This window comes from Calonectris borealis, unplaced genomic scaffold (assembly GCF_964195595.1).
Source record: "Calonectris borealis unplaced genomic scaffold, bCalBor7.hap1.2 HAP1_SCAFFOLD_169, whole genome shotgun sequence".
In the NCBI taxonomy this organism is placed as follows: Eukaryota; Metazoa; Chordata; class Aves; order Procellariiformes; family Procellariidae; genus Calonectris; species Calonectris borealis.
Window position 1 is genome coordinate 104,307 of NW_027441555.1, and position 17,950 is coordinate 122,256.

The 17,950-nt window shown below is 47.3% G+C and overlaps 1 long non-coding RNA gene across 1 annotated transcript; it reads left to right on the forward strand.

Annotated features, from left to right (window-relative positions):
• The first annotated feature begins 10,963 nt into the window (after positions 1 to 10,963).
• LOC142077167 (uncharacterized) lies at positions 10,964 to 16,909 on the forward strand. Its single transcript, XR_012671589.1, has 4 exons — positions 10,964 to 12,519; positions 14,569 to 14,812; positions 15,627 to 15,742; positions 15,859 to 16,909. It is a non-coding gene; the product is annotated as an uncharacterized LOC142077167 (long non-coding RNA).
• Positions 16,910 to 17,950: the final 1,041 nt, after the last annotated feature.

Sequence of the window (17,950 nt, forward strand, 5' to 3'; positions counted from 1 at the left end):
AGCTGAGTAGCAGAAAGGAGGAGCACAGGACAGGTGCTTTCGTGTCTCTTGGTACCATATGCGCCACAAGCGATGACAGCTGCAGCCTCTGATACTAGAATCAGCGTGGAGCAGGTGAGCGGAATGCCACAGCATGTCTGAGGTGAGGGATGTTGGGGGAAAGGTCCATGTTGACTGATGTGATGCTGACTGATGGCATTGTTGTGCATGCATTGGTGTTTGTTTTTTGCAGGTGATGAAGAGGAACCTGGCGACTGCAAGATTAATCCAGTGGGCTGACTGGTTTTCCATGTTGAGGATGGATTCCGTCTCCTGGCCATCTGAAAGCTAAGTTTTGAGGCACTGGTGCTGGAGAGGAATCAGGGGGAGCTAGTGGATAAGGCTTAGTGGACAAGGTTGGCAATTGCATGAAGGGGTTTTAAAGGTAGTGTAGGGCAGGGGGCTGTCCAGGAACAGTCTGCTTTGGGCAGATAAAGGGAGCTGGCCACTCTTCACTATGACGCTGGGCAGGGCAGTTCCAGCCTGTCTGTTGTGTAGTTTGTGTGGTCTGTCTTCTGTGTCTTAGGCCTTCCTCAGGTCTCGATGTCCTCATTGCTCTTTGCGCTTGAGGGGCATGGGTGCCATCCCTAAGGCCTTGAATGCCTTCACTCATCAGCATAGCACCTGATAGGCACTTCTTTTCTTGCATTACAAGCTGAAAGTGTGGATCAGTCTCGTGTCTCAAACTTTCCGGATGGTCATCTTTTGCAGCATCCTTCCTGGCTGCGTGAGCAGCTCTGCTCTCCAGCTGTCCATTTTCACGGACTGGGATTTCTTCCCTGCATCCTTAGGTTCTTAGGCCTTGAGGCCAGGCTTCTTGCACATCCATCCTCTCAGTTTTGAGAGTATCTTCTTGTCACGGGCCGTGAGGTTCTACTCCTTTTTCTGGGGTTGCCACAGAGCCTCCTCACGTCACCGTTATGGTCCCACAGGTCGTCTTGCCCGACAGTATCTTCTATCTGGGTGTCATTCTTCTTGCCGAGAGTTTTCTCTCCTCTTTGAGGTGCATTTTTTGTAGGGTTCCATGTAGTGTTGGTCTGTGCGTGTGTGTGTGTGTGGCTTGGAGCTGCTATGCCTGGGGGTGTAGAGTCGGGGGTAGGTGGAATAGCCATAATAGTCTATGGTTAATATGTTGATATGCCTAGACTGTTGAGGCAAAGGCTGTACAGTCATCTCAGACTCAGTAGCTGTTGGCAGGCTGCATGGACAGCTCTTTTGATAACGTTTTATGGGGATGAGCTGAGCCATGTGTGAGGTGCTGTGCAGGGTTAGTGAAGGAAATTGAATCTCAAAGGCGTTAAGGCTTGCATGTGTATGACTTAATGTTTGAGTTATAAAATTTGTTTAATGGCAGGAAGTATAGTTGGATTCTAGATAGTATTCCTGCATGGAAACAAGTCGTCTGCAATTGTTAAGCTATTGCTCTGCATCCGAGTGACTCATTCAGTATTGTTTTTGCAGATGTAGAGGGATGAGCAGAGCACTAAAAGAAGGAGGATTGATGGGTGGTATTAGAGGGAAGATGTGACTGGTGGCTATATGACTACACTACTGTATTTTTTTTTTTATTTGAAGGTGCAAAGGGAGGAGGACCGTGGGATATGGGCACTGGAGCTGACTCGGCCAAGGTGGGCGGTGATTGGTGAGCTGAAGGAGCGGTTATGCTTCAGGTGTTGTATTGCTGGTGAAGTTATAAGCAACCCATGTTCTTTGGGTCTCTTACAGGTGGTGCACAAACCTCAATGTTGCAACCCAAAATGATAGAGGCTGGACAGCTGAGTGGCCAAGGTCAATGAGAGGGTGATAGGAAACACTGTGGGCAGGCTGCAGTTTCAGGCAGTATCTCAGCACGTGCCTTTTCGCTTGGGTTTCTGCAGGTGCCGCACGCAGGCTTGGAGGGACGCCGCCGCCACATGCTGACGAAGGGGTCCGAGAAGGTGAGGCAGTTGTGGGCCAGGTTGGCGTCTAAAGTATTAGACGGCAACTCAGCAAAGTGTTTCTCTGTGGTTTTGCAGGTGCCGTGTGGGCCGCCTTTGGAATTGGATGAGCATTTGAGGTGAGCTGGGGGGTAGAGAGGAGGAGCATGGGACTGGTGATTTCTCACAAACGCAATGTTAACTTTGTGTGTCTTGGTATCTTAGGTGTCACAAGTAATGGCGGCCGCAGTGTCCCACTCTGGAATCGGCGTGGAAGAGGCAAGTGCAATGCCAGGGCTCTTGTGAGGATGAGGGTGTTGTGGAAGAGAGTGGCGTCTACTGTCATGATGCTTACTGCTGGTGTGTGTGTTGGTTGGTGTTTTTTTTTCCAGATCCTGAAGAGGAACCTGGTGACTGCAGGAAAATATCAGCTAGCCAATGTGTTTTTTGTCAAGGATGGATTCAGACCTCCCGGCCCTCTGAAAGCTGAGTTGAGGGACGATGGCTGGGGAGGGGGCAGGGAGACACAAGATTGGCAACGGCAGGAAGGTGCATTTAAAGTTAGTTAGGGCAAAGGGCTGTCCAGGGACAGTCCCCCTTGGGCAGATAAAGGGAGCAGGTTACTTATCAGCATGACGTTAGCGTGAGCCGGGCAGGGCAGTTCCAGCCTGTGTCTGTTGTTGTGTAGTTTGTGTGGTCTGTCTTCTGTGTCTTAGGCCTTCCTTAAGTCTCGATGTCCTCTTTGTGCTCGAGGAGCACAGCACAAGCCTCCAGCGCCATCTCTAGGATCTTGAATGCCTGTACTCGTTGGCATAGCGCCAATAGGGCCCTTTTTCCTTGCGTTACAAGCTGAAAGCGTGGATCGGTCTTGTGTCTTGAAGTTTCCAGACGGTCCTCTTTTGCGGCATCCTTCCCGGCTGCGTGAGCAGCTCTGCTCTCTAGCAGTCTCTTTTCATGGACTGGGATTTCTTCCCTGCATCCTTACGCTCTTAGGTCTTGAGGCCAGGCTTCTTGCTTGTACATCCTCTCAGTTTTGAGAATAACTTCTTGTCACGGGCCATGACGTTCTACTCTTTCTGGGGTTGCCTCAGAGCCTCCTCACATCACTGTCGCAGTCCCATGCGTCGTCTTGCCAAGCGGTGTCTTCCATCCGGGTGTCATTCTTCTTGCCAAGAGTTTTCTCTCCTCTTTAAGCCATGTTGTTTGTAGGGTTCTGCGACGAGCGAGGGAAGGCAGGCAGTCGACTCAATGTGAGTGATAAGGCCAGCTTCAACTTTATTGTAAAACCCTACACATATTTATACACTAAGTTCTACCTTATGCATACTTGTCTCACAATCATTGGCTTAGCTCTAAAAATTACATTATCATATTCCTCCTACTTTCGGTTACTGCTACGTGGTCCGGGTTCCATCCTGTTTTTCTTATACTGTACTTCCTCAAAGTTGCTTATCTGCACAGAGCAAGGTCAGCATGACTTTCTTTTCTCCCTTGTCAGCATGACTCAGAATTTTCCCACCGCGGCCTAGTCTGGCTAACTTTCTCCAACATTTCCCCCTTTTTCTTTTTGGACCACCAGTACATTGTGGTTCATTTTTACAACATTATTTAAAATACAGTGATATGCTATTTTTACTATAACTATAATTGTTAATAAAATACCAAGCCAGCGCTTGCTCAGTGCCTATGTTGGGCACTAGGGAAGCAAATACCTTGGCTGTGGTTGACCATAATTCTATATTGTTGTTACAATCTGCTTGCAATTGATGTATAGACCTTTTGTGTCGATTTGTCGCTACTGTAGTTATATTGAGCCAACTTTGTCAGCTAACTGTGAGCAGAGTTAATTTACCTACATAACAAGGCCCTCCAAAGGCGTTCTTTGGAATGCCAGGCCATGCTCGATCCCCACAGATCAAAAAATATCCGGGGGGAAGAGCTTTGGCCGTATCATTGTTCCACAAAGAGTTATTGGTTCCCTTCATACTCCGTCCATAGGCACTGAGTGTTTTGGAAGCGTTATAATTCCCACAATATTGGCCTATTTCGAATCCTTTCGTAAAAGGTGAAACAACAGTCCAACCGGTGGTATTAACAAAAGGGTTGTTATCATCAGTGCGGCTGCTTATGCCGATCAATGACTGAAAGGTCTGGGCCTGTGCGGCAAAGCGGCTAAAGCTGCCAAACACAAAACATGTCTGAGTAGTAACGTTATCAGTTGCATTTCCAATTTTTTCTGACCCCAAAAGGTCAATTTCTTGGGGGTCCCAAGGGAGAGTGTGATTTAGGGCTCTTATTAGTTGTACCGAGCAATTTGCTACAGTAACATTTATACAATTAACTGTTACAGACGTCCAATTATCAAAATCTCTGGCAATAATTTCAGGAAAGCCTATCAGACATGTTTTAAAGGGCTCAGTTGCCGTAGCTGAACTCAGGCAAAAGTCTGTCGTCCCAGTTTTATTCGCCCACGCCACCCATAAGTTCGCACGGCTGGGCAACGGCATCGCTGGGATCAGTACAGACAGAGCTGCATTGATCATCATCAGCAACAGCAGCTTTGGTCCAGCGGCTTGGAATCCACTTCGGCCCTGTGGGAGTAAGTACACACATATAACCTCTACCCATATACTTCACTTCTGCTGGACCTTTCCACAGTCCGGTTGCTGGATCTCTATACATAACGAAAACTGGCTTGTCATCCTTATTTTCTTTAGGATAACCATGCACCCATGCTGGTGGCTCTTTCTGATCTGCAAAAATACATAAATGATTTAGCACAAAAAGAGTCTTAACAAGTCTTTCTTGTACATCTGAGATTTCCCTAAATTTTTGCAAATATTGTTTCAGCGTTTGATGCGCCCTTTCAATGATAGCTTGTCCCGTGGGTGAGTGTGGAATACCAGTAGTATGTCGCACTCCCCACGTTTGGAAAAAACGTTTCACTTTGGCGCTTGTGTATGCAGGGCCATTGTCAGTTTTTATCGTTTGTGGCACTCCCATAACTGCAAAACAACTAGTCAAATGTCGCATTACGTGGAGTGCTCGTTCTCCTGTTTGTGCCGTGGCCCATATAAATTTGCTATAGGTGTCAATCGTAACATGTATATATCTCAGTCTGCCAAAGTCAGCAACGTGAGTCACATCCACTTGCCACAATTCTCTGGCCTCGAGTCCCCTGGGATTCACGCCGATTCCGAGACCAGGCCCATGGTGGCTACACGTAGGACAGGCCCACACAATCCCCTGTAAAATGTCCATAAAATATCCATAAATGTACACAAAATGTCCACTGCATTCATTTAGTCCATGACTTTGGGCTCCATCTGTTATGGTGGTCACTCAGGTCAGCAGAGGTGGTGCGTTGCATGGAGTTACTGGGCACCAAAGCCGGCTCAGGTCGGGTCACTGCTGCACTTGCGCTGCTCCTTGTAAAGTTTGTCCTCCGTTGGTTCAGGTGGTTCCTGCTGCTTGGGCATGGGCTTATCCACAGTCACAGACACCTCGGGGTGTCCTGTCCCGCATGGACTCAGCCACAGGTCACAGTCCCTTTGATTCGAGTTCACGCTGCAGTTCCAGCCTGTCCAGCACAGCAGCACAGAAGCAGCAGCGATGCCCTGGCCATCTGCCGGCCCAGGCGCATCCCTATTGCTGTTATCAGAATGTTCCCAGGCACAGCACAGTAAGACGATAAGCAGTGCAGCAGTACAGCAAGCAGCGAGAGCAAAAAAGCAGCCACTAACGAGCACAAGACTCTAATACACATTAAGGCAAGCAAGGCCCATGGCAAGCAAAAGAGCCTGCGAATTAATAGCTAAACAGCAGTAACAGCTATAAATTCAATCTAGCACATTCCAATCAAACGTGTCGTTATCTTGAATTGTAGTCTTTGGTTGCATTCCGGTAAATATCCATTCTAATACTCTCACAGTCTCCCCCTTTTTCTTTTTGCACTGCGTGAGTGCACCAATAAAATGTGTGGGGCCGTGCAAAACGGTTAAGTCCACAGGTAAGTCAGGGTCAATACGATCCACTGCTCGGTCAACGATGTGGGTACTGAGTTTTTGAATCACAATCGATAAGTCCTCGTAATATAAAAAGTCCTTGGAGACCACTGGATGATCGCCCCAACAACAACGCTCCATGAGATTGTCCATTGATAACTATGGGCCCTTTAATTCCTGTAGCAATTTTTCGCGGCCGGTCGTCAATTAGCGTGACATCTACTGCTGTTGCCAGATCCAATCCGAGGCTCCCCCTGGTTGCTGGTCGAAGTTGGGTTGCTGGTCGAAGCTGGGCAATGGCGTCTGGTATCTCTGCACTGTCGTTTGGTTGGGGGCTGCCGTTGGCCTGAAGGTGACCGGAGCCGCGATTGGTGTCGGCGCGCTGCGGCTCTTGGCGCTCGGTTTCCCGTTTCCCGAACGCCGGCAGACCGTAGTATTATGATTATTCATTTGACAGTTCTGGCAGCTCCCGACATTGTCGACGCAGATGTCCTGGGTAGCCACATCGGAAGCACTTATACTGTCGTCGGCCAGTCGTCTTACTTTGGTGGGCATCCGGAGGCTTCAGTGGGGCAAGAGCTGCAAACGCCTGTCCCTGCGCCTTGACTAATTTTTCCCCTAGTTCTCTGGTTGTTTCAACTAACATGGCTTGAGCTCCTACAGGAACTCTACTCATTCGCTCTAACATGACTTCTATGGTGGCGTCTAAGGGTAAGGTGACAAGGATGCCCTTCGTATAAGTATTACAATTCTCTAATACACACTGTCTCAGCAAAGGTCCTTTCATAAAATCTGCCATATCTGCGTGGTCAATAGCGTCTGTGACTCTATCTACAAAAGATGCAAAAGGCTCCTCTCTTCCTTGTTTAATTGATATATATGAGGGAGGAGCTGGTGTAGTTTTAACTTTCTGCAAGGCTTCTCGTGCTAATTTCATAGATTCTAACAACACGTCTGGACCAGTTTGCATCTGCATTTCTACAGAGGCAAAAGGACCTATACCCATTAGTTGTTCTACAGTTACTCCAGCTAAATGATCATTTGGTGCTCGGGGCAAGTGCGCAGATATTTCACAAAGTCTTTGCCAGTGAGCTTGCCAAAGTAATTGTTGTGATTGCTTCAAAATAGGCCTCATTATGTTCTTAATATCTTCTGGACATAGCATTCCGCTACCCCAGATATAGTTTAGCATTTGCCTTGCACATTAACTGTGTTTTGCAATTGATTTAATATTTTCCAATCTAGGGCCTGATGCACCCCAGTCATAGCCCCCGCGTTATCTACCTGGTAGATTACCGGGAAGGCTTGAGGGCTAATTTGATCTAATAAATCAAAATCTTTTTGTTCAACAGCTTCTCGTGCTATTTTGTCCCAACTAACCCGCACTAAACGCGGCTGTTGATGAGCTTGGGACGGGAGGGGGGGGTGGGGCCTTTAGAAGACTTTCAGCTTGAGCAGTCTCCTGTCCGCTACTGTCTACCCTCTCATTTTCACTTGGACCCTCCCTCTCCCCCTCCCTTTCTGTCGGCGGATCAGGAGGGGGACGAGAGGGTTGGCAAACAACGGGAACAGGAATTCCCGAAGGCCGAGGTGAAAAGTAGTCACCCTCTGCTGTGAGACGTCCAGCGGCAGGATCGGACTGCTCAAGCCGATCTGAGGTGGCTGTAGCTATTCGCCTTTCAGTTTTATATCTTTTTATACAATTAATAACATCTCTCCAAGATTTCATTAATTTTCTTGCTGATTTATCATCATCAATTACTAGATCCCACAAACAATCTCCATAAGAACGCCACTCGTCTACTTCAAACATGCTTTCAGGGTCTTTAAAAAACCCTTTCGCTTTCCCTAATGCAATTAACCCAGCCAGGTCTTTTAATTGGCTTACTCCCCGCTCTTCTAAAAAGCATTTTAAAATATCGAAGGCTACCTCTACTTCCATTGCGCGCTTCTCTTGACCCTCTTAATTATCCGGTCGTTTGCAGCCTTTTCCCACGGGTAGCCTTCTATCGGACGGCGAACCCCTTTTAATCATCCTGGGTTCAAGCACGGATCAGGCACGCCGCGACAGCGTCTACTGATCTTCTGCTCCCTGGTCGCTGCTACCAGTGCTTCTCCGATCTCGCTGTCCGGTGGAAAACAGGGATGGGGGGTCCCTGTTCGGGCGCCACTTGCGACGAGCGAGGGAAGGCAGGCAGTCGACTCAATGTGAGTGATAAGGCCAGCTTCAACTTTATTGTAAAACCCTACACATATTTATACACTAAGTTCTACCTTATGCATACTTGTCTCACAATCATTGGCTTAGCTCTAAAAATTACATTATCATATTCCTCCTACTTTCGGTTACTGCTACGTGGTCCGGGTTCCATCCTGTTTTTCTTATACTGTACTTCCTCAAAGTTGCTTATCTGCACAGAGCAAGGTCAGCATGACTTTCTTTTCTCCCTTGTCAGCATGACTCAGAATTTTCCCACCGCGGCCTAGTCTGGCTAACTTTCTCCAACAGGGTTCCATGTAGTGTTGGTCTGTGCATGTGTGTGTGGCTAGGAGCTGCCCTGCCCGAGGGTGTAGAGTCAGGGATAGGTGGAATAGCCATAAAAGTCTATGGCTAATATGTTGATATGCCTAGACCGTCGAGGCAACGGTTGTACAGTCATCTCGGACTCAGTAGCTGTTGGCAGGCTGTGTGGACAGCTCTTGCAATGGTGTTTTATGGGGATGAGCCGAGCCGTGTGGGAGGGGCTGTTCAGGGGTAGTGAAGGAAATTGAGTCTCAAAGGTGTTAAGGCTTGTATGTGTAGGGCTAAATGTTTGACTTCTAAATTTTGTTTAATGATAGGATGTATAGTTAGATTCTAGATAGTATTCCTACACGGAAATAAGTCCTCTGGAATTATTAAACTATTGCTCTGCATCCGGCTGACTCATTCAATATTGTTTTTGCAGATGCAGAGGGATGAGCAGTGCAGGGCGATGGTCAAGAGGCGAGCGGAGCACTAGAAGAAGGTGGGTTGGTGGGTGGTATTAGAGGGAAGATGTGACTGGTGGCTATACGACTACATTATGGTATTTCTATTTTTCTTTTAATTTGAAGGTGTAAAGCAAAGAGCAATGTGGGATATGGGCACCAGAGCTGACTCGGGCAAGGTGACCGGTGATTGGTGGGCTGAAGTAGCGGTTATGTTTCAGGTGTTGTATTGCTGGTGAAGTTATAAGCAAGCCTTGTTGTTTGTGTCTTACAGGTGGTGCGCAAGCTTCAATGTGGCAACCCAAGCTGATGGAGGCCGCTCAGCTGAGCGGCCAAGGTAAAGGAGAGGGAGATAGGAATCACTGTGGGCAGGCTGCAGTTTCAGGCAGTATCTCAGCACGTGCCTTTACGCTTGGGTTTTTGCAGGTGTCGCACGCAGGCTCAAAGGGGTGCCTCTGCCGCATGCTGACGAAGGGGTCCGAGAAGGTGAGGCGATTGTGGGCCGGGTTGGCGTCTAATAGCAAAGTGTTACATGGCAACTGAAGTGTTTCTCTGTGGTTTTGCAGGTGCCGTGCGGGCTGCCTTTGGAATTGGATGAGCATTTGAGGTGAGCTGGGTAGTAGAGAGGAGGAGTATGGGGCTGGGGGTTTCTGGCAAGTGCAATGGTAACTTTGTGTCTCTTGGTATCCTAGGCATCACAAGCGATGACAGCTGCAGCGTCCGCCTCTGGAATCGGCGTGGAGCAGGTGAGTGGAATGCAATGGTGTGTCTGAGGTGGAGGATGTTGTGGGAAAGGTCCATGTTGACGGATGTGACGCTGACTGGCGGCACTGTTGTGCATGCATTGGTGTTTGTTTTTTGCAGGTGATGAAGAGGAACCTGGCGACTGCAGGATTAACCCAGTGGGTTGATTGTGGTTTTTCCTGTAGAGGATGGATTCAGACTCCCGGTCCTCTGAAAGCTAAGTTGAGGCACTGGTGCTGGAGATCGGTCGAGGGAGGGAGGGGACCGGGTTGGCAATTGTATGAAGGGGTTTTAAAGACAGTGTAGGGCAGGGGACTGTCCAGGGACAGTCCCTCTTGGGCAGTTAAAGGGAGCAGGTTACTTATCAGCATGATGTTAGTATGAGCCGGGCAGGGCAGTTCCAGCCTGTGTCTGTTGTTGTGCAGTTTGTGTGGTCTGTCTTCTGTGTCCTAGGCCTTCCTCGAGTCTCGATGTCCTCTTTGCGCTCGAGGAGCACAGCACATGCCTCAGGCGCCATCCCTAGGATCTTGAACGCCTGTACTCATTGGCATAGGGCCAATAGGGCGCTTTTTTTCTTGCGTTACAAGCTGAAAGCGTGGATCGGTCTCGTGTCTCGAAGTTTCTCGACGGTCCTCTTTTGCGGCAGCCTTCCCGGCTGCGTGAGCAGCTCTGCTCTCTAGACATCTATTTTTGCAGACTGGGATTGTTTCCCTGCATCCTTACGCTCTTAGGTCTAGAGGCCAGGCTTCTTGCGCATACATCTTCTCAGTTTTGAAAGCAGCTTCTTGTCATGGGTCATGACGTTCTACTCTTTCTCTGGTGTTGCCATAGAGCCTCGTCATGTCACAGCCCTGCAGGTCTTCTTGCCCGACGGCGTCTTCCGTTTAGGTGTCATTCTTCTTGCCGAGAGTTTTCTCTCCTCTTTGAGGCGCGTTGTTTGTAGTGTTCTGTATAGTGTTGGTCTGTGCATGTGTGTGTGGCTTGGAGCAGCCCTGCCTGGGAGTGTAGAGTCAGGGGGAGGTGGAATAGCCATAAGAGTCTATGGTTAATATGTTGATATGCCTAGACCGTCGAGGCAACGGTTGTACAGTCATCTCGGACTCGGTAGCTGTTGGCAGGCTGTGTGGACAGCTCTTGCAATGGTGTTTTATGGGGATGAGCCGAGCCGTGTGGGAGGGGCTGTTCAGGGGTAGTGAAGCAGATTGATTCTTAAATGGAAACAAGACTTTTGGAATTGTTAAGCTATTGCTCTGCAACCGGGTGACTTGTTTGATATTATTGTTTTTGCAGATACCTAGGAAGGAGCCATACACCAAAGAGTGACAGAGGAGGCGAGTGTAGCACCGTAAGAAGGTTGTGGTAAGGCTGCTTTCCATAATCTTTGAGAAGTTGCGGAGATTGGGTGATGTCCCAGAAGACTGGAAGAAGGCTAATGTCACGCCATCTACATGAAGGGCATAAAGGAGGATCCAGGAAATTGTAAGCCCATCAGTCATACTTCAGTCCCTGGGAAAGCTGTGGATTGAATCCTCCTGTGTGGTACCACAAGTCCAATGAAGCACATGATTGGGAAAAGCCAGCATGGATTCACCAAGGGCAGATCATGCTTGACAAACCTGATTGCCTTCTATGACAAAGTGACCTGCTTGGTTGATGTGGGGCGAGCGGTGGACATGGTCCTGGATTTCTCCAAGGCTTTTGATATGGTTTCCCACAGCCTCCTAGAGAAAGTGATGTGTTACAGTCTAGACAAGCGGTCTGTTTGGTGGGTGGGGAACTTGCTGACAGGCAACCCCCAGAGGGTGGTAGTAAATAGCTCCTTTTCAAACTGGCAACCTGTCACAAGCGGGATCCCCCAGGGATCGATATTGGGCCCAACACTGTTAAATATCTTCATAAGTGATGTGGATGATGGGATCGAGCGTACCCTGATGAAGCTTGATGATGATACCAAACTGAGTGGGCAAGCGAACGCTTTGGAGCGGAGAGCCACTCTGCAGGAAGACTTGGATAGGCTGGAAGAATGGTCTAATGAGAACCTTATGAAGTTCAACAAAGTCAAAAGTTAGGTCTTGCACCTAGGAAAGCATATCCAGGAGTGCGGTACAGGCTGGGAACTATCCAGCTGGGGAGCAGCTGTGGAAAGGGACCCGGGGGTCCCGGTGGAGAACAAGCTAAATCTGAGCAAACGGTGTGCTGCTGCAGCAAAGAAGGCCAAGATGATGCTGGATTGCATCAACAAGGGCATCACCAGCAGAGAGATAGAAGTCATCATCCCCCTCTACTCGGCGCTCACCAGGTCACACCTGGAATACTGTGTGTGGTGTTGGTCCCCATTATACAAAAAAAGATGTGAACAGGCTGGAGAGGGTCCAGAGAAGGGCCACAAATATGATCAAAAGACTGGGAACCCTGATACATGAGGAAAGGCTGAGAGAATTGTGTGTAGTCTTGAGAAAAGAAGGCTTAGGGGAGACCTCATCACCATGTTCCGGTAGGTAAATTGTGGTTACAGAGATGATGGAGACTCCCCTTTTACAAGGAGTCACATGGAAAAGATGAGTGGTAATGGGTACAAGTTACTCTTGAGGAGATTCCGATTGGACACAAGAGGAAAACTTTTCACAATGAGAACAATCAGCCATTGGGATAATCTCCCCAGGGAAGCGGCAGATTCCCCAACATCGGACACTTGTAAGATTTGGCCAGACGGGGTGCTGGGCTATCTCGTCTAGACCGTGCTTTTGCCAAGAAAGGCTGGACCGGATGATCCTTGAGGTCCCTTGCAACTTGGTATTCTGTGATTCTGTGATTAAAGCGCGTCAGCCTTTGGTGTTGGAGGGAAGGTGAGTCTTGTTGGTTGTATGACTGCATAATGTTGTGGTTTTTTTTTCCCAAAGATGCAAAGCAATGAGGCAAGTGGGATATGGGCGTGGGAGTTGACTCAGGCAAGTTGAACAATGACTCGTGGGCTGAAGTAGCAGTTACTTTTCAGGTGTGTATTGTCGGTGAAGTTATAAGCTTTACCTGCTGTTTGGGCTTTACAGGTGGTACACAAGCTTCAACATGGCAGCCCCAAATGATGGGGGCTGGGTGTGCAGGTAAAGGCCAAGGTAAAGGTGGGGAAGATGAGAATTGCTGCAGGCAGGCTGTGCTTTTAGTTTGGGTTTTTCCACATGCCGCAGGTAGCCTCAGAGGGGCATAGCTGCCCACTGAGAAGCGGTCGGAGAAGGTGAGGAGGTTGTCGGCTGGGTCACCATTTAATAAGCAAGTATGACATGGCATCTCGGTTAACCATTTACCTTTTGGTTTTGCGGGAGCTGTGCTGGCGAGGAGGAGCGTGGGGCTGGTGATTTCGCCCAAGCGCAACGGTAACTTTGTGTCTCTTGACATCTTGGGTGCGACGAGTGACAGTTGCAGCATCTGACTTTGGAATTAGTGTGGAGCAGGTAAGCAGAGCACTATGGTGCTTTTGAGGAGGAGGCTAGTGTGATGCTGAATACTAGTACTCTTGTGGTTTGGTGGGGTTTTTTTTGGTGTGGGTGTGGCTTTTTTTTTTGCATATAAAGAGGAACCAGGTGAGTGCAGCAACATCCTAGTTAGTGTTTTGGGTTTGTTTTCTTTTTTTTTTTTTAAGATGGATTGAGATCCCTGGCCCTCTGAAAACTAAGTTGAGGGACCAGGGCTGGGGAGGGAACAAGGTTGGGAATTGCAGGAAGGAGTTATGAAGTTAGCGTAGGGGAGAGAACTGTCCAGCAACAGTCCCTTTTGGGAAGGTGTAAAGGGAGCGGGTTATTCTTCAGCATGATGCTGGTGTGTGCCGGGCTTGGCAGTTCCAGCCTGCGTCTGTGGTGTTGTGTAGTTTCTGAGGACTCTCTTCTGTGTCTTCTACCGTAGTTTTCTCAGGCCTTGATGTCTCCATAGCTCTTTAAGATCAGCAGGCGCCTCGGTAGCCCTCCCCAGGGTCTCAAATGCATTGTCTCATCAGCATAGTGCCTGTTGAGCCCTTCTTATCTTGCCGTTGTAGCTTCAAGCATGGACATGCCTGGTCAGCGTTGCATCATAGATGTTTCTGAGGGGTATCTCTTGCGGCGGTGAGCCAGGTGGTGCCAGCAGCTCTGCTCTCAGGAGTTCTGTTTCCACAGTTGTCTTTAGAGGTTTCACCCCCGTGTCCTTAACGGTCTTAAAGCCCAGCTTCTCATGCATCCATCGTTCTGGGTTTGATGGTAGTTTTCTCTCATGGGCTGTGGCAGTTGACTCTCTTTCCTGGGGCGCTATAGAGCATTTGTGCCATTGTGGCACCTTAGGGCTTCTGTGCTGGAGGCATCTTCCCTACGGCAGTCATTCTCGCTTGTGGTCTTCTCGTGTCTCACGATCACATTGTGGCGTCTGCGTGCAGTCTCTGTCTGTGTGTCAGGGTTGGAGCTGCGCTGCCTGGGAGCGTAGCAATAATAAATATATTATAGCTTTATGGTGATATGGTTATATGTTGATCTGGCCAGATTCTTTAGGCAAAGACTGTACAGTCCATCTCTGGGCAAGTAGCTCTAGAGAGCGGCCACAGTTACTTTCGTTGTGTTTTGTGGGTGCTAGAGGCTGCACTCTGGCCTCTTGGGAGTGGCAGTTTGCAAGGTAGTCGAGTGGACTGTATCTTGAACTTGCCTTAACTTGTCTATGTAGGGCTTAATATCTGGTGTGGTTTTTTTTCCATCTGCAGTTAGAAGGCATATGCAAAACAAGACAGGCTTTTAGTCATGTCAAGCTATCGGTCAGCATCCAGGTGACTTGCTTTACATGCTTTGATTAGCACAGGCTGTTTGGATGGAGGTTGTCTGGGATGTTTTTTTGTATAGCCAGTAGGTATTGCTAAGCAGGGTGTACAGTCCCTTTTGTAGTTTTTTGCAGGTGCCCCAGGGTGATTTGGATCCGTGGAGAAAATTCTCGAGCGCATCTTGCCAGAGCGTCCAAATTAAGTGAAGAAGGAGCAGGCCCGGTGAATGTAGCGAAGCGTCTTCCTCGGCTTGCTGTTAAGAAGGCTGAAACTTTGGAGTTGTACGGAACGGCAACGTTGCTTTGAAGTGTGTGGCGAGACAGTTCCGGGGATGGGTCTAGAATGGGGGCAATATGCCATCGTGGCAGGTGGGTGGTGAAACAATGGTGTTTTGAGTGAGGGGTGAAGCAAGTGGTTGTTGAATGAGTGTTAGTTTTTCAATGTGCCTAATCTTGTATGTGTGAAGTATTTTATCGCAGGTTGTATTTAATGTTGAGAGTAGTATTTTTTTTTTTTAAATTATAATAAAAAAAAAACCCCGGCTGGGGGATTTTTCTTTTTTTTACCCCCCCAGCTGGGGTTTTTTTTCCCCCGGTCCCGGCTGCTCTGCAAGGTGACGTTCATCGCCAATGTCTGGGCAGACGTCAGGCTTGGGCCGGGGTTTTTGCAGGCAGGGTGATTTTTGAGGCCTCTGGGAATGCTGTTCCTGGGGAGCGGCGCAGACACGGGGTGATGTCCCATTGTGGCAGGCTGGTCGCAGAATGGATCGGCAAGAGTGAGGGGTAGCTTGTGTGGTAGCTGAATGAGCGGTGTGTTTTGAATGTATATAACCTTGTTTCATTATGTGGTGTTTTTTTATGTTTCTTTGCAGGTTGTGTGTGGAGTTGAGTGGTTTTTTTGTGTTCAGAGAGTTACAAAAAAAATTATATTAAAACCTAGACAAGGGATTTCCACACCACCCCTCCTGCCCCCCCGTCTAGGGGTGTGTATGTTGGGTGTGTGTGTTGTGTTCCCCCCCTGCCCCGGTCCCAGCAACTCTGTAAGGGAGTTGATTGCCAATGTTTGGGTGGAGGTTGGGCTCGGGCTGAAGTTTTTGCAGAGAGGGTGGTTTTTTCAAGGCCTCTGGGAACACCATTCCTGGGGAGCGCTGTGCTGGAATGTGGCATTTGCCTGTCATTGCAGGGAGGTATGTTGTGTAGCGAATGGTCATGGGAAGATGATTGATGATCTTGCAGTTGAAGGGTGTGGGGAAATTGGAGCAGGTTGTCAGTGTTGAAGAGGACCAGCTTGTGAAGCAGGTGGGCTAAACTTTATTGTTTACTGTTAGGATTGTAAATTCTTTTGAGGGGCTTTGTAGTTTCTGATGTAATGACACTTTATGATTTTTTTTTTTTATTTTTGTGCGCAAGCACAGAAGTAGGGCGCCCATTGAGATGAGCGGAGCTCGGTCACTTTCTGCCTAGGAATCCCAATTGTGGAGACGATGTCGCCTCGAAGAGGCAAACAGAGATGTAAAGCAATAGACTGAGAATGTAATGGGAGGGAGAAACGTGGAAAAGACTACTAGGTATAGAATCACAGGCACTAAATACTTGCGCCGACTGTAAAGGTAATGATGAATTTTTAGAGGTCAAATGCATTTCAAAGAGTGAATTTCAAAGAGTGAGAAGTGAATAAATGTAATTGTAGCAAGTATTTGATCAACCTGAGAGTAATTTTTGTCTCTGTAGTACAAGTATATTGTAGAATTGAAATGTAAAAAATAATATGGGAAAATCTACTGGAATTAGCAATGGACCAATTTTAAATTGAAAATTATAAAAACAAAATACAGGCAGTAATGTATCCCTATTGGAATCACAGTAAAAACTGAAATAACAAATGAAAGTACAAAACTAAGTGGGTGTTGTTAATACCTATTAACCAAAATTGCCAATTGGAGGGTGGTGGTGGTGGTGGTGGTGGGGAATTGTTACAGGCATTGACAGCTCTTGCTTGAGGACTATTATGGCAATAATGTTTGTATGTGATAATTTAAATGAGAATTAGTCATTAGAGGGAGAGTTGTCAATACCTATAGATAAATGTAGCTATTGACAGGTTAAAAGAAAGCATGTGCATTACTGGCTCCTAAGTATATTTAAACTATTAGTAATTGTGTAAAGTTTTTTAATTACTTTGAGTAGTTTTAAAGAAATGTAGAATACTACTTCGGCATAAATGATGTGCAATTGAAACACTGATCTTAGTAAGACACTAGCAGGCATGAATTGTATCTGAGTAGTATCATAAGGAAAATATCAAACTAGGCAGTAAAGATGGAATGGTAATATGGCTGTGTTCAATTACCTTAATTGCAGAAAGAGCTAATTATGGTAGTTAAACCACTCCTTAATAGGGTTCTAAGGTATCTTAAAAGAAAATGATTTTGCAATAAAGTTTAAATAAAATTTTCTTTGATCTGTTTTGTGTCTCCTGTGTTTTTTTAATGTCTGTGTTTGTCTCTGGTGGTTTTTTTTTTCTCTGTCTCTAGGGGGTTTTTTTGTGTGTCTGTCTGGTGTCTTTTGATGTTGTCTCTCTGGTTTTTGTCATTGATGTTGTTTTGCTTTGTTTTGGTCTTTGATTTTGTTGTCTCTCTCTGTTTGTGTCTTGGTGTGGTGTTTTTTTTGAGTTTCCTGTGGGGTTGGAGGAGGGAATTTTCTGTATTGGCCTTGGGGGGTTGTGTGGGTGGTTTTTTTTTTGCATGCATTGGTCTTGGTCTTTGGGGGTTTTGTTTTTTTTGTGCGTGTCAGTCTTGGTCTTTGGCGGTTGTGGGGTTTTTTTTGTGCACATCAGTCTTGGTGTTTGGGCTTTTGTGGTGTGTTTTTTTTTGTGTGTGTTTGCTATTTAAAATGTAAATAGTAGCAGTAGAAAATGGCATGCTTCCTGGGAGTAACTAACACAAATAGATTACAAAATAATAGTATTTTTAAAAAATTACTCCCAGGGTGTGTGCCATTTTCTACTGTTGCACCAGATTTATTATTTTTAATTGTTTCTTATACCATGACTACACATTACTAGTATTCCAAGTGGGAGTAATCTCTGATTTGAATAATCAAAAAAGCCCAAAGACTACAGTAAGCATTCCTTACTCCCTCTAAGAATACTAATTAATTAGTTACCATGCAAAATAAGCAGCAAATTATACAAAGAAGATGCAAAATTTTTTTCCCCCACAACACAAAAAGGCACACAAATTGAATGCACATTCTGGGGAATTAAAAAAGCTACCACTGCACACAGCTGGAGGACGTCTGGACCACAGAGAGAACCGTTAGAACCATAGAGTACAGCCGGAGGACTGCCGCACCATAGAGACGGACTTCCGGACCATAGAGTACAGCCGGAGGACTGCCGGACCATAGAGACGGACTTCCGGACCATAGAGTAGAGCCGGAGGACTGCCGCACCATAGACACGGACTTCCGGACCATAGAGTACAGCCGGAGGACTGCCGCACCATA